The sequence below is a fragment of the Canis lupus genome, chromosome 19, assembly GCF_011100685.1.
Source record: "Canis lupus familiaris isolate Mischka breed German Shepherd chromosome 19, alternate assembly UU_Cfam_GSD_1.0, whole genome shotgun sequence".
Lineage (NCBI taxonomy): Eukaryota > Metazoa > Chordata > Mammalia > Carnivora > Canidae > Canis > Canis lupus.
The window spans coordinates 33,156,696-33,179,667 of NC_049240.1; the positions used below are offsets into that span (position 1 = coordinate 33,156,696).

At 46.0% G+C, this 22,972-nt stretch overlaps 2 long non-coding RNA genes across 24 annotated transcripts in view; one reads left to right on the forward strand and one right to left on the reverse strand.

The window, feature by feature from the left end:
- The window catches only part of LOC102151514, a 190,194-nt gene extending 187,280 nt beyond the window's left edge, over positions 1-2,914 (reverse strand). For all 8 annotated transcript variants that reach the window (XR_005374106.1, XR_005374104.1, XR_005374102.1 and 5 more), the window contains exons 1-2: positions 2,753-2,914; positions 1,798-1,866 (exon numbers count right to left, since the gene is read on the reverse strand). This is a non-coding gene — a long non-coding RNA (uncharacterized LOC102151514). The remainder of the gene's footprint in view (positions 1-1,797; positions 1,867-2,752) is intronic.
- A 196-nt stretch (positions 2,915-3,110) lies between these two features.
- Positions 3,111-22,972, forward strand: part of LOC102151623 — a 44,512-nt gene continuing 24,650 nt past the window's right edge. For 4 of the 16 annotated variants that reach the window (XR_005374087.1, XR_005374084.1, XR_005374089.1 and 1 more), the window contains exons 1-5: positions 3,111-3,200; positions 3,952-4,004; positions 4,647-4,827; positions 5,932-6,167; positions 7,576-7,662. This is a non-coding gene — a long non-coding RNA (uncharacterized LOC102151623). Of the gene's footprint in view, positions 3,326-3,410; positions 3,542-3,866; positions 4,005-4,646; positions 4,828-5,931; positions 6,168-7,575; positions 7,663-8,334; positions 8,571-9,083; positions 9,102-11,035; positions 11,109-16,828; positions 17,283-19,761; positions 20,922-22,972 lie in introns of those variants that run through there. The other 12 variants (XR_005374093.1, XR_005374091.1, XR_005374094.1 and 9 more) reach the window with 9 other exon arrangements.

A 22,972-nucleotide genomic window follows, 5' to 3' on the forward strand; every position in this document is an offset into this window, starting at 1 on the left:
TTCTCTATAGTCATATTAAAGGAAGGTCACCCAATGAGGGCCAACTTCAGGGTACTACTTCCTTCCCTGCCATGAAGGTGGCAGCCACTGTCAAGTGACTCCATGTCTACAGGGATTGACACAGCTTTGTCACCCTGGGAAGGAGCTACCCATGCCCCACTGCATCTCTGCGGGAAAGAGTGACGTGATCACGGAGCAGGCGAATGGTAGAGACTTATTCAACAAGAGAAGCCTGAGCCACTTCAACTGGCAATGTCAGACCAGTGCCCAGGCAGCCTACACTGTACCCTCGACTCCTTCTGCAGCAGAACTCACGTGCTGTACAGTGGGCCCTGCACTAGAGCCAAGCAAGGTCTGGAAACCTAGCCCACACTCCATTCAGCAGGCCAGTCCCCTGGCTGGAGGAAGGAAGCACTTCTTTTGAACTTGTATAAAGGTAGGTAGGAGCTAGTGATAGCTATGTGCATAAGTGTTCATAAGACTGACCATCTTGGGGTGTCTGGGTGGCTCAGTGGTCTGCCTTTGGTCGTGATCCCAGGGTCCTGGGATTGAGTCCCACATCAGGCTCCTCACAGGGAGCCTGCTTCTCCCTCTGCCTATGTCTCTGCCCACCCACCCCCCTGAGTCTCTCATGAATAAATAAACTTCAAAAAAAAAAAAAAAAAAGACTGATCATTTTGGATCGTAAAAAAGAACCTGCCCTTCCTTCCTTCGTTCCTGAGAGAAGTTCTCTCTCTCCCTTCCTTCCTCCACCAATCCTCTTCAAATCTTCTCTATATTCTAGCTCACTAAGCCACAATCCTGACCCAAGGGGTTGGGGGTTCTGATGAGGGCACACGCATAGTTGACCCTGATAGGAAAGATGCTGCTGAAAAAGGGGAGGCACTTGCCCAAAGAGGTAAGAAACTGGTCTCAGACCCTATGACTCACTGTCACTGGGCAGAGCCCAAATGAGAACACTGCATAAGAAGGATAAGGACAAGCAGCTAAATGAAGCAGGGACATTAGAAAGGGGGAGGAAGAAGGAAGAAGAGATGAGAGGAGGGAGGAAACTAAAGGAACAACAGAAAAGGATGAGATGGAAGTAAAAGAATGAAGAGGGGCCCAGCTGGGATGAAACTGGCAACTGTGTTGTGTTGTGTGTGTGTATATACCAGAGGGAGAAACGAGGGGTAGATGCACTCTGCAAGACATTAAGAAGTCACTTTACAGACTGTCAGACCACTGAATCCTGTTGTCAATGTTGTGAGGTGATTTTTATTACTCCCATACAGATTGGGAACTTGGAACCCAGGAAGATGAAACCCAATAAGCCCCAGGTGATACATAATGGAGCGCATGGTGGCTGCAAAGCCCTACAGGAGAGCTAGAGCTGTCCTTTACTGCTGGTGACTCAGCCCTCCAACGTCCAATGTTTTCTCCCTGCAGCAGGCTACCGGTTCAAGGCAGTAACCTGGCGACCGCAAGTCTCGCCTTCAACAACACTGTTGCGGCTCAAGTGCCACAAGTGGGTGAGGTTAAGACCCTTGGCAAGGAGTCAAGCTGCCACTGGCACAGTGTCCAGAAAGCATCTGGGGAGCTGTCTGTCCCTCTCAGCCCAGGTACACTGGGCCACCTAGTTATGTTAATTAAGCCAATCCGATCATAGAAATGAATGGACTCAGGTGATGGGCACAGCACTGAGCCTCAAGTTCCTGGTGAAAATCCAATGAAGGCAGAGCTGAACTTGCCATACACCAGAAAGATCATTAGAAGCAGGAGTAAGGGCCAAGGGGAAGCTGAGAGAGAAAATCATACCTGAACATCCATTCAATGAGCCTCCTTCTTAAGCAATACCTCTTGTGCCAGGCAGGGCCCAGGAAGAATCTGGAAGAGAATTAAATAGAAGCTGGGCATCCACCTCTTCCCTCTTTTACCCTTTTCCTGAGATTTTGGTTGAGAACCATGTGGCAGGTGTAGGAGATGGGGACACAGGCCATCTACAGAGCTGGGGTGCAGAGCTGGGCTGGCGGACCGAGCCCCAGGGTCAAGTCTGGGCTGGGCTCCATCACTGAGCCGTTTGGCCTTTGGCATTGTGCTCGCTGAGCCTCAAGAGGATGAAGTGCCAGACCTGGACCAAAGCCAACTCGCAGGGTCGGCTTCCCTTCAGAAGCCCAAGGAGTTAACGGATCTACAGGAACTTAAAGCTTCTAGCGAGCTTGTCAAAATGAGATTGCGTTTTGCATAACGAAACAGCAAACAGAGAATATCCGTGAGGTTCCCCAAAAGGGTGGGAGGCGGCCCCACTCGTTCTCTCCTGTCTCCCCGGAGTGTGTGGAGCCTCCGTACGTTCCAGGTCACAAAAAGGAGGGCAGCAGGGCCTCTGACCCAGAGAGAATCTTTCACAGGGCCACAGGGGGAGCAGCTTAACAATGATTAGGAGTAGATGGCTTAAGGGAGCATGGAGTGCACTGCCCATTTCGCAGGCAGGAGAGGCAAGTAAAGATGCGTTTTCAATAAAGCGTGATGAAGCCGGGAGGGAGGAACGGGCCCTGGAAGGAGCGCGCGGCGACGGCGCAGCAGCAGCAGCAGCAGCAGCAGGAAAGGCTCCCGGAGGCGGGAGGTGCGCGCCGGCGGGGAAGGGGGAAGCCGCCGCGGGGTAGAAGCCGCGGCCCGAGGCGCCCGGCCGGCCCGGCGGCCACGGCCCTCCCGGAGGCGCCGCCATCCTCCCTGGGGCAAGGGGAAGCCCGGGGGGAGCCAGGCGCAGCCTTACAGAGACACCGCAGGCGGCCAGCACGGAAGAGAGAAGCCGGGAGAAGGGGCAGCGGGAAACGCGACTTGGGCTCTAAGCCAACAACGGGCGGCGCCCGGGGCCCGAGCCCCGCGCGGGGAGGTCTGCGGGGCGGCGGCCAGGAGGCGCGCGGACCGGGGCACTGCGGGGCGCCGCCGCCGGGTGGGGCGGGGCTTCGGGCGGCCGCGGCGGGCGCGCGCATGCGCCGGGGGGGGGGGGCGTGCGTGCGCGCGAGTGCGTGTGCGCGTGTGTGCGTGCGCGTGCGCGCAGCGCCAGCCCCGGCCGGCGAGCCTGACAAAGGCGCGGGCGCCCGGCGGCCCCGGGGCGGCGGAGGGGGCGCCGCGAGGCGAGGGGCGGGGGGGGGGGGCGGGACGCCGCCGGGGCCGCGCGGAGCCCCACACCCGCGGAGACAAAGCGGCCTCTGAAACAAGTGAGAGCCGCGGCCGCGGGACGCTAGATTCGGCGAGCCGGGGTGAACGAAGGGGAGGGGCCAGCCGGGAGGCCCAGCGGCCGCTCTAGGGCGGCTCCTTTGCCCCCGCCCGCCCCCGAGGGACGGTGAGTCCCCGGGCGGATGAGACCTGGCGGCGTGAGCAGCGGCCCGCCCGCGGCGTCGGGCTGGCGCAGGCGGGGCCGCGCAGTGTCGCCCCCGAAACGGCCGCCGGCGCCCCGGGCGCAGACAGCGGGGCCCACTGCCCGCCGCGGAAGGCCCTGCCTTTCCCCCGCAGCTTCCTGCCCGGCCGGGATGGGACTCCTGGCCACTGCTGCCCGACGGTACCGCCCGGCGCACCCCGCACCCCGCCCCCCCCCCCCGCGGCTCCCGGCAGGCCGCCTCTCAGCGCCCCACACCCCCACCCCCACCCGAGAAGCCGCAGCACCCCGCGGCCAGGCCCTCTTGCAGTCCCCCATGAATGCAAAGGCGAGAAGCCACCAATACCTGTTTGAGGAGATGGCATTTTAATTAGCACACTCCAGCTGCCATAAACCCCCGGCCCTGTCCCACCTCTCCTCCCCCTCCCACTGCCCTCTCCCAACCTCCCCGCTCACCCCCATCTATGTAAAAAAGCCATAAAGCCTTTCTCCAATCGCCTTCTTGGAGTTTATGCAACCCCCAGAACACAGGTTGATTGGAAAGGTCTCTCTCCTGGATAACAACAATTCAATGTGCCTTGACATTTTAATAGCCTGCCGTCCTGGTGAACACAATCGAGCAAGGCAGCGAAGCAAAAATCATTAGGTAAGCAAGATAATCTAAGCGGAATCTGCTGCCTGCACTCTCACATCTGGGGGCAGGGTGCACAGCTGGGGCGGCCCCACGAAGCTGGGCTCTTCCTGCCCTGCAGCGCCTTTGTATGTGTGCTCGGATATATACACTCGTTCAGTTGCAGATGCACAGCCTTGCGACAGGTTTTAGGAGATAAACACCCTGAGGCAAGGACACTCATTGAAGCCCCGGTATGAAATAGCTCGAGAGTATACGAATTTAAACGGAACCAAAACGCCTGCCATCCCATCTAACAACCACCAAATTAAACCTAACTGCTATCAGCTCAGGCTTCGGTATTGGTGGGGAGCCCTAACACCAACCATTTAGAAACCATTTAGAAACCTATATTTCCAAAATACATTTGTATTTGTTTATATGAAGATTCTGAATCTAATGCCTGCCATGGGTATATGGCTACATATGTTTAAGTTACATATTTATGTGTGTGTGTGTGTATATATATATACACACATGCACATATATATACATATACACACAACATAAAAACATTTATGCTTACTGTATGCCAGGTACCATTATAGATGTATCATGTCTGCTAACTCATTGAATCCTTAAAACATAACATAGTACATTATTCTCCCCACTTTATAGACAAGGTAACTGAGGCACAAAGAGTTCAAGCAACTTGTCCAAAGTCATCCTCCAGTAAGTGGTGGGGCCAGGACTTGAACGCAGGAAGTCTGCCTCTTGTATCCAGGCTGTCATCCACTCAGCCATGCTGTCTCGTAAAAAGAAGTCAAGTCACACAAATAATGTTACATGTCTTTAAAAGGTCAGTAATGCTTTCGTGAATGTGTATATTGACACACACAACACACATTTATGTGGATCCTCCAAAGGTGCAAAACAGTGTGACTTCCTTTGGTACAAGCACCTGCCATATTCACAAGTTGAGTATGTTGTGAGTCCCAAGATCAGGTGTTAGTAGTGAGGATATAACAATTAATTAGACACAAATGCCACCCTCAGGTAGCTCATAGCCTATGGGGAAGTCAGATCAGCAAACAGAGGTTGGATCTTGGAGGTGAGAAGCTAGAGACTGACAAAGGGCAGCAGAAGTCAAGAGGATCCCCCCTCTCACCCTGCCTCACACATCCCCTTCCCAAAATCTCCTTGGGAGGCCATATACCTATTCCTATGAGGTTGTTACGCTCAAAATATGTGGAGAGCTCCAACTGGGAATCGCCTTCAAGACCATTTTATAAGCTACCCAAGAAAATGAGTCTTGGTATTTGATAATTACACATAGCATGCACACACACACACACACACACCTTTCTTAGGAGATAGGAGTGACATCACAGAGCCTCGAGGACCAACAGATGACAGAAAAGTCTCCTGTTGGATTCCAACCCGCCCCATTCGCCCATGCTCCTCCCTCTCTCCCTGCATGGAAGTCCAGCAGAGATCTGTTTCCCTGGGTGCTGACTTGGCAAGCTATTCGCTTTATGAATATGACCCTCAGAGGGGAGAGCCCCTCTCAGCAGCCCCCGAACTATGTTATCACCATTATTAAAGGAGCTTAAAGAGGAGCTGGGAGGACGAGACACCACTGGAATTGCAGCCTGATTGTGATTGATGTGTTCCTATTAGCGCCTCAGTGTTATCTCTCTGGATGGCAAGAACAGCCAGTGGCTTGTAACACAACAGATTACCTGAGTTCTCAGCCTTAGAAGGATGTTTAAATAAAATATAGTCCCTCTTAGCAAGAGGCTCATTTTCTCCACGAGGCTCCCAGACTATTTCATGTCAGCTCTGATTCGCTGCGGCTCTCCTCAGTAAACATGTCTTATCATTAATAATTCTTTACAAGCACAATCTCCAAGAGTCCTCTCTCTCTCTCTCTCTCTCTCTCTCTCTCTCTCTCTTTCTCTAGGTGGCTGGACTCAGACACATCACGCTCCAGTTTGGGTTCCAAGGTGCTTCTCTCTGGATTTTCACCTGCCTTGCCAAAAATGATTGATTACGCCGGGCCGACTGGGTGTCCGGCAATACCCAACAAATGACTTTGGCCCCTAACAGCAGGCCTTGGCCAGATAGAAATCAATATTTCACCATTAAAATCTATCAAAGAAGAGTTAAGGCACCATCTGTCCCTGCCGCCTCTCTATGGTGTGTGAACATTAAATCCGACACTTGTACTACATGGGTAATCAATATATAGTGGTTCACAGATCATTTGTGGTTCCCTTTTAGCAGTGATGGATGTCTGGAATCGTTGTGATTCATTTTGTCAGACCATTAAACAAGATTCTGTCCAGTTCCTTCCTGATTTCATTTAGAGGATCATTCTTCACAGTTCATAAGAGGGAAACGGTTTTACCAATCTGCTTCTATTTCAATAAGTCACTTTATAGAGATTTTGTGTCCTCCAGACTGTAAAAATTCTGGAGAGATAGTACAAACAGACCTCTAAAACTATTCACCACTGCATGACATATGCATAAAGTGTGAAGAGAGGAATGTAAATATGTTTACCTCTTTATCTGCAAATGTTGGTTTTAACCCCCTCCTGGCTGGAGTGCTGGCCTGTGGGGCACTCCCAGAACAGTGCCTGCCACAGCAGGAGGAGGGTGCACTGGTGACCAGGGACCGATTCTTAGAGGCAGGGGGAACCTCCTGATCCCTCAGTGCCATGGTTAAAAGCAAATGGGAATGGCTTTTCCAGAGGCTGCATTTCAGACCTCTGTTTCTACAGTCGAGATAATCTTGCTTCTCACCCAAAAGGTTGGCAAATGCCTCTCGGTACTCTGGTGCAGCATGCCAACCCAAGAGAAGAAACAGTGACTGTGCCCTTGAGGGCAGGGTATGGATGAGCGTAAGGACACGCATGATCATAACAGCTGCCATTTGTGGAGCATCAACGTGTGCCAGGCCCAAAATATGCCCCAGTCTCACCCTTGACAATTTTACAAGATAGGTACTCTTCTCCCCACTTTCCAGTGGGGAAACTGAGGCTCGGACAAGTTGAATAACCTGCCTAAGATTACCCTACCCAGGGAACTGGAGGGTCATGACCCAGACCCAGACCTGTCTGACACTCAAGAGCCCACGTGACTGTGGCCAGCTCTTGGGTGTTGGCCATCACTCCACAAATGGTTTTGTTTCAAGCCAAGTGAATTACTTTTAGTCCTCCTGGGCTATATACTTACTCCAACCAATCAGGGTACTGTTAGGAAATAGAACTTTTTTATTATTATTTTAAGTAATTCTGCAACAGGATCACTAACTAATGCACTCCAAAGCGAAACAATTTATTTTAAACCATTTTCCTGTTTTGGATTATTGGGTAATTATATCACTTTGGCTGATATAAGTACAGATAAGCAGATGTTGATTTAAATATTAGTACAAACACATACACATATGTATATATACAGATATGTACACATATATGCACATATATTTGATATAATGATTATAAATCATAATATATATATATATATATATATTATTTGAAAGACTCTAGAGATGAAGTAGTTTTTCCTTCTTTCCTTTCCTTTTAAAATTTCCTTTAAAGTAACTGAGTCTCGGAAAGAATAAAATCTGACCTGGATTGAGAATCTTACTTCCTGATTTCCAAGTTACAACACTGTACTGAAAGACCGTAAGTGATAGAATGTTATTCAATTACAATTTGGGTGGGGGGTGATATATTTGTTGACGGGACAATTGGGAGAGAGTTGTACTGTGTTGCAGCCGAGCAAGCGGGAAAATCTCCAGGGCATTTTTACTTCCACATAAATTCACTAACCGCAATACCTGCCGCAAGGTAAGCATTCCTTCTGCTAACGGCACAAAGTAAGGCTGGTCGGGCCACTTCAGACCCAAGGCCATCAGGCCAGACCCATGCTAGACAACAACACCCGGGGAAATTCCAGACAGGCACTTTGAGGAGGTGTAGGGCATGACGGAAAGAGGAGCTTGGGGTCAGGCTTCAGAAAGACTAGGCAAGAATCCATCTGTGCTGCTAATTAACTGTGCCACCTCAGACAAGTACCTAACCTCTCCAAGTATCAGTTTCCTCATCTAAGAGTGAGGAAAGCGCTTCACTAGCACTTCACCTCGTGGGGCAATTGCAAGGACTCAGTGACACAATGCAAATTTTTGCACAAGGCTTAGCCCTTGTGAGCTGGCATCCTTTCATCCCTGTCTTCTTCCTTCTCTTCTTCCCCATCGTTACTCCATACATCTGTATTCCACTATATTTTAGCCTGCATAAAAACTTACAATGGCATCTGCCACATAAGAATTATCATCAAATTCTTCTCGATTTTAGAAACATAAGACCTCAGAATTTCAAAAGAGAATTGAGAGGTCTTTGGTACACCTGTTGACTCAGTGCAGGAGCCACTTTCACCACTTGCCTGACGGTTTATTTTCAAGGATGAGGAGCTCAAGATGTCGCAAGGAAGTCTGCCTCACTGCTGGACAGTCTTTTAACAATAAATGTCCTCCCTAACCTGCCTCCATCTAAATCCCATCCATTAGTCCCAGTAATAATTCCAATCCATAACCACCTCATGTTCCGTATAATAATTTAATAGAATGAAAAGAAATGTTCCTTTTAATTTGGGTTAAAACTACTTTTTGAAGTACTTTGATTATTAAACTAAAATCCAAGAGCTTTGTGACTGCCAAGGTGGGCTTTATGCATGTCTTTTGATGTTAGCTCTGAGCACATCCCAGCTCATATTGAGTGAAATGAAAAATTCTTTATTTTATTCATGTTCTTTTATGAATCCTCCTTGCTCCATGTCATTTTCTGGGTTTTCTCTGTCTCTGAAGTTCCATTCTTGAGTGTGTGAAACCCAGAACTGCACAGAACACTTCGGATTCAATGTTATACTTCAGGTTTTCCCATCCATTTCTTCCTTTCTTCTTCCTTCCTCCTAACCACTTTTCCCCCATCTACCTGTCTTTCCATCCACCCATCCTTCCATCACAAATATACTAGTCAAAAGCAGAATGCCAGGGTCTGAACAATGTCCCTTAACAATGGAATGCAATAAACCCTACCCCTAACAGCAACGCCGGCCCCAGAATTGGTTGAAGCTGCTGTTCCCTGCCACCGCCACCACCAATCCCAGATATCAGCATAAGCCCCAGGTGGGCAGGCTAAAATCCATGCCAAGGCCTCAGGGTACGTCATTGTCCTTCAGCTGTTCCTCAAGGTAGGTCATTGTCTCTCAACTCCAAAATCACATAATTAAATTCAATAATTCAATACTGAGCATTTGTAAGAAAGCCACACTGAGCTCTCACAGCCTGTCCAGGTCATTCAAGTCAGAACAGTCATCACGTAGGTCACCAATGCTTTGCTCTGCCCAGTGGCTCAGTCCTATGATTCCTCACGACATACTGAGGTTAATCCTATGGGCCCCACTCAGCTTCCACTCCTTGCTAATGTGTCATGTTCCAAATGTTCCTATCTTGGATGCCCATTTTTGCTGCTGGGTTCTCTCTAGGTGTGCACACCTCTGAATCCAGCATCTCCCACCAAACTTGAGCATATGCTAATTCCTTCTTTTAAGTGTGGCTGTCTTAGGAAGATGGATCTCTGCACTGGTTCTTTTAAAAAGTCAGATCTGGGGATCCCTGGGTGGCTCAGCGGTTTGACTCCTGCTTTCATGCCCAGGGCCTGATCCTGGAGACCCGGGATTGAGTCCCACATCGGGCTCCCTGCATGGAGCCTGCTTCTCCTTCTGCTTGTGTCTCTGCCTCTCTCTCTCTCTCTGTCTCTCATAAATAATAAATAAAATCTTTTAAAAAAAGAAATGTTAAAAAAGTAAAAAATAAAAAAATAAAAAGTCAGATCTGTACACATCCACTCAGGCAAAATTGCGCAAATGCATCCTTGACCGGGGGTGGGGGGTGAGGGGGTGAAGCCATACTCAGTGAGAGGCCAGCCAGACCCAAGCCCACCCGCCTGGCACATACCTGCACCCATCAAATGTGCAGTGGTAGGTGAGGATGCAGCCATCTGCACAGTCGGAGGTTTGAAAATCACTAACTCCCGCTCTGTGGGGTTAAGTGATAGCAGAACAAATTCTGCTGGAAAAGGTCATGTGTTCTTGAAGATTTCCAAGAATTCCAGATATTCTCCTATTCTTTGTCCAGGGGTAAAACAATATATACATTCAAGATTTTTTTCCCTGGAACTAACTTCAGCCCATCTTGCTCTAATTTAAACCCATTCTCTGGGCTTAAGATTTTTGCCTTTTCATGAACTATTCTCCTTCCTAATCATGGAAAGATTATTAAATTGCAAACCTACCACATGCCTGGCATTGTATAGGTTGTTTTCAGACACAGTTTCATCGTGGCAACTTTCTGCAAGATAGGTTTCTTTTTCCCTGTTTTTAGAGGAGAAACTGAGTCTTTAGGGGATTTAGTAATTCACATGATATCATGCTGTTAATAAATGACAGACTGTCATTGAAACCCAAGCCGGACTTCCCAGCCAGGGCTACCAAACACCAGGCTATTCTTCTATCTAAAATATTCACCTTACAGCTACAATGAGTTTACAAAGAGTTCTGAAAGCAGAAGCTAGCCCCAATTAGCAACTTTTATAGCTATTAAATAATCTGTTTAACTTACCCTCCAAATAATGTCCTGCTGTCTAAATAAATATCAATGATATTTTTTCTAACTTCACTTTCAACTCCTCATCAAAGGAGCCAGCCCACCTTTAAGACCCTGTGCAGAGGCACCTGGGTGCCTCAGTAGTTGAGCATCTGCCTTCAGCTCAGGGCGTGATTCTGGAGTCCAGGGATCGAGTCCCGCATTGGGCTTCCTGCATGGAGCCTGCTTCTCCCTCTGCCTACGTCTATGCTTCTCTGTGTGTGTGTGCCTCTCATGAATAGATAAATAAAATCTTTAAAAAAAAAAAAAGGATGGGGGATGGGGGTGCCAGCCAGCCTTTAAGACCATGTGCAGAAGGGACACAAGACTTAATTGCCTCTTTCAATTCACAGTATCACATGGAGGTCAGGACATTTCATTTGTGGTTCTTCCCAACCATAAGGTTCCTTGGACAGGACATGCCAGGTGAGGATTTCAGAGCCAGGCTGGCATTTGCCTCCAGCAAGTGGGGAGGGAAGGTGGGTGGCCAGACCAGTCCTGGAAGCCTGCACCTGGGCAAGGGACTTCCAGCTCAAGCCCTCAATCATCGCCGATCTCAGACCATCAGAGGTTGTTTCCAGGAAGGCATGCCTGCTTCTGGGGCCCCCACACTTTGGAGAGGGCTCCAGGGAGCCACTGAGGAATTTTAGGATCTCAGGACCTCAGCCAGGGGGTCTCAGCTGGCATTGGGGAGCATAACAACTCCCAGGGAGTACTCAGAAGTGTGACAGTGAGTTGTTGCAAAGCTGAGGGTACTGTAGGCAGTTAGTGGTAGGGCAGGTTACGCTAAATGTGCTCTAATATGTGAGACAGACCCATGCAATGACAAACTGCCCATTCAAAATGTGACTGGCACTCTACTGACTGAACCCAACTTTCTCAGTGTACAGAGTAAAAGGATTTGAATGATTTCCCCTGAAGGGACTTAGCAAGAATTTTTTCTGCCCACTGGTGTCAGCATATATTCAGCTCCCCCAGGAAAAACGTGATAAAGTTTATTGCTTCTCCTTAAACATGTCAGTAAGGCCACAATCCCCAGAAATGAAAAGAAAAATGATATTCATCAAATGTGCCAAATCCTGCATTAAGTGCAATGCTTAGCATGCATTATCTCATTTCTCCTCTGAAAAAACAAACCAAACAAAACAACAAACCCTGGGAATCAGGTGGTCTAAGGAGGAAGGGAAAGGCTCAGAGCAGTTGAGTAAGCTAACCAGGATCACACAGCTCATCCGTGGCAGAAGCAAGATTGCAACCTAGCTCTCCTGGCGAGCACCTTCCATGGAGACACATGAGAGCAGCAAGTTGGGCACCCAAAATTATACCTCTCTCTAGGCACCCCAAATCACATTTCGGGTCTTGTAGAGACTCTACCAAACCTAAGCAAAATAGAGGTCAAGTTCATCTTGGAGCCTCCTCTCCTCCTCCTGGGGCTCCCTCCACCAAATACCACTGGAGTTAGCCGGAAGAAGCTAGTCACGGGTAATTGCTACCAGGAAGTTTTGCTTTTTGTAAGAGTACCTCTGCCATGTGAAAAACACGGATATATAAGGAAGCAAGCTCCCATTGGGGAAGGGAAATGGAGAGGGGGTTAATTGCTAAGGAGAAATAAGACCTATTTCTAGAACTATTACCATCCTTTCACTTTGCCTCACATAAACCAGTCTTTAAAACCTGTTGAAGAAATAAAAGGGCTTTGGCCTGGGTGCTTCTGATCACCTCTGAGAGTTCTGTTTTCTCTCTGTTTGGTCTTGAACCATGGCAATCCAAGAAGGAAGGGAAATAATAGTGAAGAGAGACACAGAGAAGAGAGGGGAGATGGTATTTCCATGTAGGCTCTAAGACTTTCATAGCAACAAGAAAATGGAAAAGCAGCAGGGCTGCTGATAATGGTCCTCCCTTGGCAATTTTTGAGATCTTTCTGCATTTAGTCAGAAAGTAACCAGACTGGAAATCCCCCATCCTATCACTTCCGGGGTGTGTGAAGCACGCACATGCCCTAACATGGAGGAAACACAAGTTTTTCATTTGTGTAAACAAGATAGTAATTTCCAACTCATGGCACTGCCCTTAAAAATATACACGGAAATAAAGTACCTAGCACTTAGTAGGCACTCAGTAAGAGGAAGCACCTAGGGCTGAGGCTGATTCTCTTAGATGGAGTGCATGGGTGCTTTAGGCTAGGTGGTGCAAAGGAGTTCATCACCTCCAAAGCTCTGACTTTGCATCGTCAATCTCTTTTTCTCCTAGAGAATGGGCGGGGGTTGGGGGGGGGGAGAGCAAGAAGGGGAGTTTTCAGGGTAACAAGACTAATCAGGATTTCACCATCAAAGCAAATATATCCAATTAACAGCTATTAAAGAAGCATTTTCTGGCACTGTGCACAATGAAGGCCATTCTATCTAGTGGAAATTAATCTTAATTATTGGTACCTGCATACATACGTGAAAAGGGAAGCAACTCACATTAATCTACATTAAACTTAATAGCAGTCCGTGTATTATCTATTCTGAGTCAAAATTGACTGTTGGCCTCTGCATAGATACCTGCAGTGCTAACTCAAGTAATTACAGTGCAGTGGGTCTCAAAGACACAATTTTTTCCCTATATAATAAATCAGCAGCGAGAAGCTTTTTATAATTAAAAACCAAAAGGAAAAAATAGAACTGTATAGGCAAATGTCATTTCCTTCTAAAGGAAATTAGGAAAAAGGAAAATGTGTTTTCTTGTTGTCTCTCCTGAACAGAGGATGAAACACTCATCTCTGATGGAATCCCAAACAGAGAGATAAATACACGGTTAGGTTTATAGAACTATGGAAAAGAATGTTTTTGGAACCTCAAATTCAAGGTTTCTAAGAGCCTTTCACTTTATTTCCAAAGACACTAATAAGGCTGAGAGCAATGCCTTGTATGAATTGGAATTTCCAATAGTCTGGGGCAGGGTGGAAGGCCAAGTCGATTTTATTAAATTCCACTTCGATGGGATCCCCTTCCGTTCATCATGATAAAAAGAGGAAGGATGACCATGTTCTCACCCTCTCTGCTGCTCACACCCTTCACACAGGAGCATCATTCATTTATTCAGTAAATCAAATTGTAGCCATTGCCCTACCTGACCCAGATTGTGCTCACTCTTGCTGTCTCCATCTCCAGAAACCACAGGCCCTCCTTCACCTTGAATATTCCAGTTCCCTAGGGCTTTCTCTGGTTGCCTGAAATCATACATCTACTGGTGCTCTGTGATCTCCAGACCCTCCTGTCCCACCTTCACCCCAGCCAGTATTTCCTCAAGTGTGTCATGCCCACTACCACTGGAACAGGAAGGACTAAGTGATGCGCAGATTAACAGTGACCTCATTTGTCAGGTGCCGACCAGCAGGCACCCCATGCGTTCCACATTTTCCTGTGCTCATAGGGAAGACCACCCACACAACCTCCACAGTCAGGACACAAGCTCACTCAAGCCGGACTTCCCCAGACTGGCCGCCAGTCCTCATCATTATCTAAATCCCAGCTCACTCCAATGCAGGATGCTTCTTAAGCCCCTGCTACCTCCCTGCACATTCTCATCTTCATTTCTGGATTACCCTTAAGCCTTCCCTCACTCTGCCCAGCCCCCCTCCTTGAGTGCCAACCAAGGGCCGCCGTGCCCAGCTATTGGGTTATGTGTATAACCGCAAATTGAAAGGTGGCACCAGGACTGTATACTCAGTGGCCCTGTCAACTTCTTGGCACCCTGTCACCACCACCTTGGCTCAGTTTTGACTCTTTGCCCTGCACCTTCTCCAGCCTCCGCATTCCCATCCCACTACTCTGCTCTCAGCCCCCAGACCCCTTCTTCATCCAAAGCCACTCACAACCCCACAACTGTTCACCATAGGACCTCGAAGTCAGTTTCTTTTCTTTTTTCTTTCTTTCTTTCTTTCTTTCTTTCTTTCTTTCTTTCTTTCTTTCTTTTTTTTTTTTTTTTACATTTTATTTATTCATGAGAGACACATAGAGAGAAGCAGAGACATAGGCAGAGGGAGAAGCAGGCTCCATCCGGGGAGTCCAATGCAAGACTCAATCCCAGAACCCCAGGATCACACCCTGAGCTGAAGGCAGACGCTCAACTGCTGAGCCACCCAGGCATCCCTGAAGTCGGTTTCCAATACCATGCTTGGAATCTTTTCACCCAGTGCCTGCTCCAACCTTTCCCATCAGGCTGAAAGTCTGTTGAATCACAACTATCTTCACAGCCATGGTTTTCTCACCCCTACTCTCTAAGTACATGGACTAGCTCTTGCTGCTTCCTCCTACCTCTGATACCTGTCCACATTGTTCTCCCTTATCCAGTAGGGTCATTTAGCACAGTTTTCAAATAAAAAACCGTGTATATGCTCTCTGGAGAAACTTTAGAAAATCTAGGAAAAGAAAGAAAGAAAGAAAGGTAGCCTCTTGGTGTTTACTACTCAGATCTTCTTTCTGTGGCTACATAGCCCACATTCATCAAAATGGCAACACAAGTGACATTGCTTTTTAAAATGATTCTTATTCATTTCTTTTCTTTTCTTTTTTTTAAGATTTATTTACTTATTTGAGAGAGAGTGAGGGTGGGGGGAGGAGCAAAGGGAGAATCTGAAGCAGACTCCATGCTGAGTGCAGAGCCTGACATGGGCTCAATCTCGGCATCCTGAGACCATGACCTGAGGCAAAACCAAAAGTCAGATGCTCAATCAACTATGTCACCTGGGCACTCATTCATTCATTTCTTTTCTTTGAATATGTAATGTGTGCTCTGGTCTGCAAGCATCCTTCTCCAGAGGTAATCAGCATTACCAGCTTATTTTATGCTTTCTAGTTTATGGGTGATACGTGTGTGTGTATGTGTGTGTGTGTATGTGTGTGTGTGTGTGTGTGTGTGATATTATATATATTTTCTTTTTACACAAGTGGTGGGTCCACCATGCTTTTACATCTTGCCACTTCTGCTTAATAAATGTGAGAGCAATTTATATTGTAAATGTAGATCTGTACTAGCTTCCTTTTAAATATATCTCTTTAATTAAAACAGTTACTATATAACAACAAAGTTGAGGTTGAAGTATAGCAAAAATCATGAGAAGCATTTGAACAGTTGAAATTCAGAGTACACTGGTCTCCCTTGTATATAATTTCTGTCACCTCCTCTGACCACCTAACCTTACCCATAAGTGGCCCTCTGGACCTGCTTGAATACCTCTACTGATATGGAACTCACTTCCTCAAGAGATAGCCTGAGGTGGTGATGCTGTCCTCCTGAGCCTTCTTCCCTTCATCACACTGAAATATCTTCCATTTCCCAGCTTGCAGAAATCCAATGATCTCACCTTACTGGAATTTAAAATCTATTTCATCCATTTGGACACTTAACAGCAACCACTCAACAGTGTTTCTTAACCATATCATAGGAGGCTGCTTTGCCCTTTGAACTTAATTTTAAGTTTCTGAAAGGCAGAAACTGACACTTGGGTCTCTCTTGAGTCCCCTTCCAATGCCTGCCATAGGGCTTCCCACACTGCACCTGGATAACGTCTTCTTATCTCCCAGATCTTAGCCAGGTCATTACTTCCCCCAGAGAGGCTTTCCTAACCCTCCACCCCCAGAATTCTTCCAGTCATTGTAATTGTTTGTGATCTGTATTTCCCAGTGGATCATGAAAAGCCTGCCATTGTTTTGAAAAAAATATATATATATATATATATATATAATGAGTAAATAAATGGACACATGAATATTAAGGAGAAAATCAATTGTAGCTTTTTCTTGAAATACAGTGATGACAGAGACATATTACGTTTCTTAGGGGATCTTGTGGAATCCAAATGCTGGAGATGTTCTCCTCCAGGGCCCCCTGGACACTGACTGGGCCACCATTTGCCTTGTACAAAAGTCCTAGGGCTCCAACACAGAGCACCTAACCATGACCGAAGCTTCAGAAACACAAAGTTGGAAGTTAAGTTTCTAGGCCATGCAAATTTCAGGAAAGCTTGTCTTAGGAGGAGGGTTCTTAGAAGGATATTCATCAAAGTTCATGAGAGCCAGAGGGAAGACAACTAACCTTTATTACGCTCCCATTTTGGGCTGGCAACGGAATTGGAAATGAGAGATTTTTCCCTCTTGCAGGGATGAAGGATGGAGAACTGGCACCAGCCCTAAAGAACACTCCTCTTGCCTGTCCCTCTGCCCAGAACCTGCAAGCAACTCTAAGTTGGAATTGTCAGCCAACAAGCACTTCCTGAGAACATACTGGTTATAAAAAGACCAGTTCAGTTTTCTTAACACTCAAGAGAGCAGTATACAATGAATTCTCATGAACAGCTAAACAGTATTGTAAATGAAACACCTAAAACAGCCATCCAAGATTACTGTGGTGGGAGGAGCACAGGGTGTGAAAGACAAAGCATGTGAACCCTGACTCTGACCCTCTCAGCAGTGTGACCTTTGGAAGTGTACTTCATCCCTCTCAACTTTATCTCTGCAACGAAAGTAATAATGCTGCCTCACAATTGTCCTGAGGATTAAATGAAACGTGATAAGATCAAACAAACTTGAAAGTGGGCAGAGACCGCATGTGGACTTTAGAAGGAGATGGGTTGGAAATAGGGCAGGGAAGGGAGATGTGGAAAAGGAAGGAAAGTCACTGGCAGAGGCAGAGGTCACTCACATCGTACAAAGGAGGACCTTTGACATGTCCATTATGATTTGCTCATCCTGTATTCTTGTCACTCCATGAACATTCAATGAGCATCTACAAATGGTGAACTAGTCACTGCAAAGCCTACACTCATGGAGCTTACATTTCAATAGGGATACAGACACACAAAGAATTGACTTGGATTCTGTGGACTCAGGGCTCCAAGGTGAGGGGCGGAGCATATGGGAGTGACTCCTAATCCAGGCAGGTGTGTTAGAATCAGGTGGCAGTTTTCTGAGACAAGTAGAAGTCATCTCGGATGGGGTGGGGTGGGGCAGAGGTGTTGGAGGTGGAAGTTTCTAGAAACCTCCTATAGGCTGAGACCTATACTTTCTCAGAGAGTATAAGGGAAGAAGTGACTAGAAGACAGAGCCTCATAAATCATGGTAATGAATTTGGACCATACCATATAAATCAACGTAGAATTTTAAGTAAGAAAGTGACACACACAATCAGATTTGCACTCTAGAAAGCAGAATGAGTTGGAGTAGGGCAAGATAGAGATGAGGAAACAAGCCAGGAAAGACTTCCGGGAAATTAACTAAAGGAGAGACTATAGGAGATGAGGGGAAGCAGAGAGAGGTACATGAGAATATGACTCACAGTATTCATGAATGGTTGGAGGACGGTGACAAAGGAAAGATATCAGCAGTGGTCCCCAGGTGTCTGCCTTAGGCAGTTAGGTAAAAGGTGGCACCAATGACTGATAGGAGGTTTCAAGATGAGATACTGAAATCAATTTTGGATATGTCAAGACTGAGGTTCTTGGGAGCTATCCAACGATAGTTGTCCAACCCCCTAAGAGGTGGGCAGAATAAGGGACTCAATTCAGGAGACTAACAGTGAGCTGGAGAGGCAGGAGACAGCCCTACAAAAAGTGCAGTGTGACAGAAGCCAGGAAGGGAGAGGGTGTTGCATGATGAGATAAGACTTTAGATATATTTATTGGAGAGGGGAAAGTGGAAGTCTTGGTGACTGGGCAAGTTCCAGAGGAATCCAGATTGCCAGTGCTGAGAGGCAGATGGGAGGTGGAAGAGGAGACAGCAAGTACAGGCAAAATACCAGGAACTTCCTATGACAGTTAAGATGAAAGATAAGGAAGTACCTAGACAGGAATAAGTACAGGGAGGGTTTTGAGAATGATTTTTTTTAAGGTGGGAGAGTCTCAAGCATGTCTTAGTAAGAAAAAAAAAAAAACAATGGGAAGAAAAGTTTTAAATATATATATAGAAGAGAGGAAGAAAACAATGATAGAGGAGAGTCTTGAAGAGAATGGATGGAGATAGGATCCAGGAGGTATTTCACTAGAACAAAAATGAAAGATGTTCTATTGGTTAGAAATATCATTCAGGCTCAAATAACAGTAAATCCTCCAGGATTGTGATTTAAACTCAGATTTAATAAGTCAGGAGGTAGCTATTCACTATAATCAGTTAAGCACCTCAATGGTGCTGGGGCTCAGAACTAACAACCCTGTGATTTGCTTCACCTTTGCCTCATGGTTGCAAGATGGCTGCAGAAGCTCTAAGCATTACATCTGTAAATGACCAATTCATAGTCAGGAGGCAGGGGTTGGTGATGGGCAGAGTTTCTCCTCTCATAACCGCCCCCCTTAAAAGAAAGAAAAGTATATTCTAGAAGCCCTCCAGAAGACGACTTCTTGATACATCATATTACCTAAAATTGGGACTTAAGAGTCATTCCCAGACCAAGGCTGGATCCACTTCCCAAAATGAAGGCATCTCCACCCAGGCAAAATCAAGACTCCAAAGGCAAAGAAGAAAGGGGTGGCTTTAGTTTGGAAATAGTAGTGTCTGCCTCAGAGGTACAGGTAAGATAGGTCAGCAGGTTTGGGAGCAAGAAGTTGAATGAATTCTCATCCAGCAGACACAGTGCATGTGCTGCACACCCACCCACCCACCCGTACACACACACACACACACACACACACCAGCTGTGACAACCAAGGAGGTCTCTCAACATTGCCGAATGTCCCCTGGGGAACAAGATGGTCCCAGTCAGGAAACACTAATGTACACTATTTTATTTAATCCTGTAGATCAAATATTGTGGTCTTGCTTTCAGGGATGAGATAAAATGCCCAAGGACGCCCAACTAAGAACAGATAGAGCCAAAATTCAAACCGAGTCTGCTGGAGACACATCTTCCCGCTGGCCTGAGTTCCACAGCCCACAATGCATCACCAGCACTGTCACCAAGCAGCACCCCTAGTTCTTGCCTAAGCCTTCCTGCTGGGGTTCTACACACCATAGACTTGCCTTTGGTAGTGATCCGTTTTCCGGAAAGAATTAGAACTCATAAAAATTAAATCTTTACAAGAGCTCTATATGTTCTTTTCCAGGAAGTCAATCATTTGGGTAAAAAAAAATGTGGCAACATTTTCCCAAGGACTTGGAGGAGGAAACCACCATCCAGAAAGGAAAATCTTTCAAGTTGGAATGTGCTCTAGGCTGCCTCTTTAAATGAAAAACGTTATATGCCTGGGAAATATTATATCTGCCAACGTCATATCAGGGGCTCACTGTAATAACGATAGCATCAACTCCATGCTGCTCTTCATCCCTGAGACTCCAGAAAGGGCCTTAAAATGAAATTTTATACAAGTGCACACAAACATACACGCCATTGGAAAAATTCACACATATATCACTTTGTCCACCTCTCTAATGAAGGTGGAATGCGGTGGCAGATGTTTCACAGCTGCCCAACACTCACCCTCCAGCAGTTTAGGACAGGAAGCCAAGGACACTCGATCCAAGAGGAATTGCAGGGAGAGTTGAGGGAGGTAAAATCCAATCCTGCAAACTGGGATTCAGCCAAATGCATGGAGCACCCCTCCATATCATTGCCTCATCCCTTACTCCAAGATACCGAATGAAGAAAAATGACAGGCATCTATCTGCATCTGAGAGGCCATGCTGGAACTAGGAAAGATTCCTAACACTTGAGGCATACGTGCTGTGTACACAGCCTGCAGCCCAGCACAGTGAGGTCAAGGTTATAGGTTTGGTCCCCAGTCCAGTTAAATATCTTAACTCTGTTGAATAGCCCTTGGCTTTATCCCTACTGTATAGACGGCTGCCAGCCCGTTACGGGATAAACCCTTTCATAAACAATGCCTCACTGATGCACCGTGGAGGGTAGGGGAGCACAGGGATTGGCCACGGCATCTTGTCCAACAAAGTCAGACACTGTATACAAAGGGAGGTAAGGGAACAACTAGCTGGGGAGCATCTCACTCAGGGCATAGCTTTTCCTTTGCTATTTTATGAATCCTTACTAGATCTTATTTATCTGAACTTTACAAATGAAGAAAACTGAGGCTTTGCAGTGTTTAAGCAATGTATTGGGGTTATACCTGCAATAAGTCAGATTCAAACTCAGGTCTACTGACCTCAAGATGACTACATCTGTGCTACCATCATATCAGGACTTGGGCTATTGCTAACACCTCAGAAATCTTTTTGCCTCGCCCAATTCATTACCCACCCTCCTCTCCAGGTAACTGCTGTTCTTCCTTCTGTTATATAGATTAATTTTTCCTTCTGAACTACATCTAAATGGAATCATGTAATATGTATTCTTTGATAATGTTGCTACGAACTTTCTTGGCATCTCTTTTGGTGCTCACATATTTACACATATATACCTAGGAATAAAATTACTGAATCAAAGGATATACATTTGTTCACTTTTAGCAGATAATGTCAAGTTGTTTCCCAAGGTGTTGTACTAATTAACACTCCCACTTACAGTATGTGAAGGCTCTCATTGCTTTACATTCTCCAAAATTGGTATTTTGAGTTTCTTTTTAATTTTTAAAAATATTTTATTTATTTATTTATTTATTTATTTATTTATTTATTTATTTATTTATGAGAGACACAGAGAGAGGCAGAGACACAGGCAGAGGGAGAAGCAGGCTCCTTGCAAAAGCCTAACGTGGGACTGGATCCTGGGACCCAGGATCGCGCCCTGGGCCAAAGGCAGGCGCTAAACTGCTGAGCCACCCAGGGATCCCCTCTTTTTAATTTTAATCATTTTTGTTGGCTGTATAGTTGTATCACATTGTGGTTATAGGTTCCTTGGTAATTAATGAACTTGAGGGCCTTTCCATACACTTGTTGGTCGCTCAGACCATTCCCTATTTTGTGGCGGAGCAGTCTGTTTTTACATGTTGATTTGTAGGTCTTTATTCTATGTGCCAAAGTTCTTTGTTAGACATAGGTATTGCAAATATCTTCTCTCATGCTGTGGCTCCTCTGTTCAGTACCTTTGGTGTCTCTTAGTTCTTTTTATTCAAACCCCAAATCAGTGCAACTTTTACTGCATCTTGAAAATATCAGAAATAAGTCAGAAAAATCATAGGGCATCTTGCTGCTGCTGCTGTAGCTGGACAACTTAGATCTTATTCATTAGCCTACTAAACTGTTCATTTTGCAGAAACATAGCTACCATCCAAAAATTTTCTGATATCCTTGTTTTAATGGTTGTGGTTTGCTGAATCAAATGAGCTGAGCTTTTAATTTTAATGATTTTAGTGAAGTCCACTTTATTAGTTTTTTGTTATGATTTTTAAAATATTCGCCACCTAAGGGGAGAAAGATATTCTCCTCTGCTATTTTCTAGAATGTTTATTGTTTACCTCTCATATTTGGATTTGTAATACACATGAAAAAAATTTTCCATACAATGTAGGTTCATTTTTTTTCTCCAAATGGATATCCAATTAAACTAGAACCAATTATTGACAAAGACTAACCTCTTTACTACATTGAAGTAGTGCTTTTCTCACAGAAGTCAAGCAACCGTATATGTGTAGATCTGTTTCTGAATTCTTTACTCTGTTCTACTAGACTGTTTGTCTATTTTTGTAGCCATTCCACCTAACATAACTACTATAACTTTTAAAAAAGATTTGATGTATTCATGAGAGACACACACAGAGAGAGGGACAGACATAGGCAGAGGGAGAAGCAGGCTCCCTGCAGGGAGTCTGAGCAGCACTTGATCCCAGGACCCTACGATCATGACCTAAGCTGAAGGCAGACTCTCAATCACTGAGCCACTGAGGTGCCTCCTACTATAACTTTATAATAAGTCTTTATGCAGTGTAAGTTCTCTTTTTCTACTAGGCTGTCTTAGCTATTCTTGCCCCCATAGTATGTTATATAAGTTTTAGAATCAGCATGTCAATTTTTTAAATCCTTGGGATTTTGAATGGAATCACACTTACTCTATAGATCAATTTTGGGAAAGGGGACATTTCTACAAAATGAAGTCTTCTGATCCACAGTGTGTATCCTTCTATTTATTAGGTCTTCTTTAATTTTTCTCAATAAATGTCTTTTTTTTAATTTTTTTATTTATTTATGATAGTCACACAGAGAGAGAGAGGCAGAGACACAGGCAGAGGGAGGAGCAGGCTCCATGCACCGGGAGCCCGATGTGGGATTCGATCCCGGGTCTCCAGGATCGCACCCTGGGCCAAAGACAGGCGCCAAACCACTGCGCCACCCAGGGATCTCTCAATAAAAGTTTTTTAATTTAAG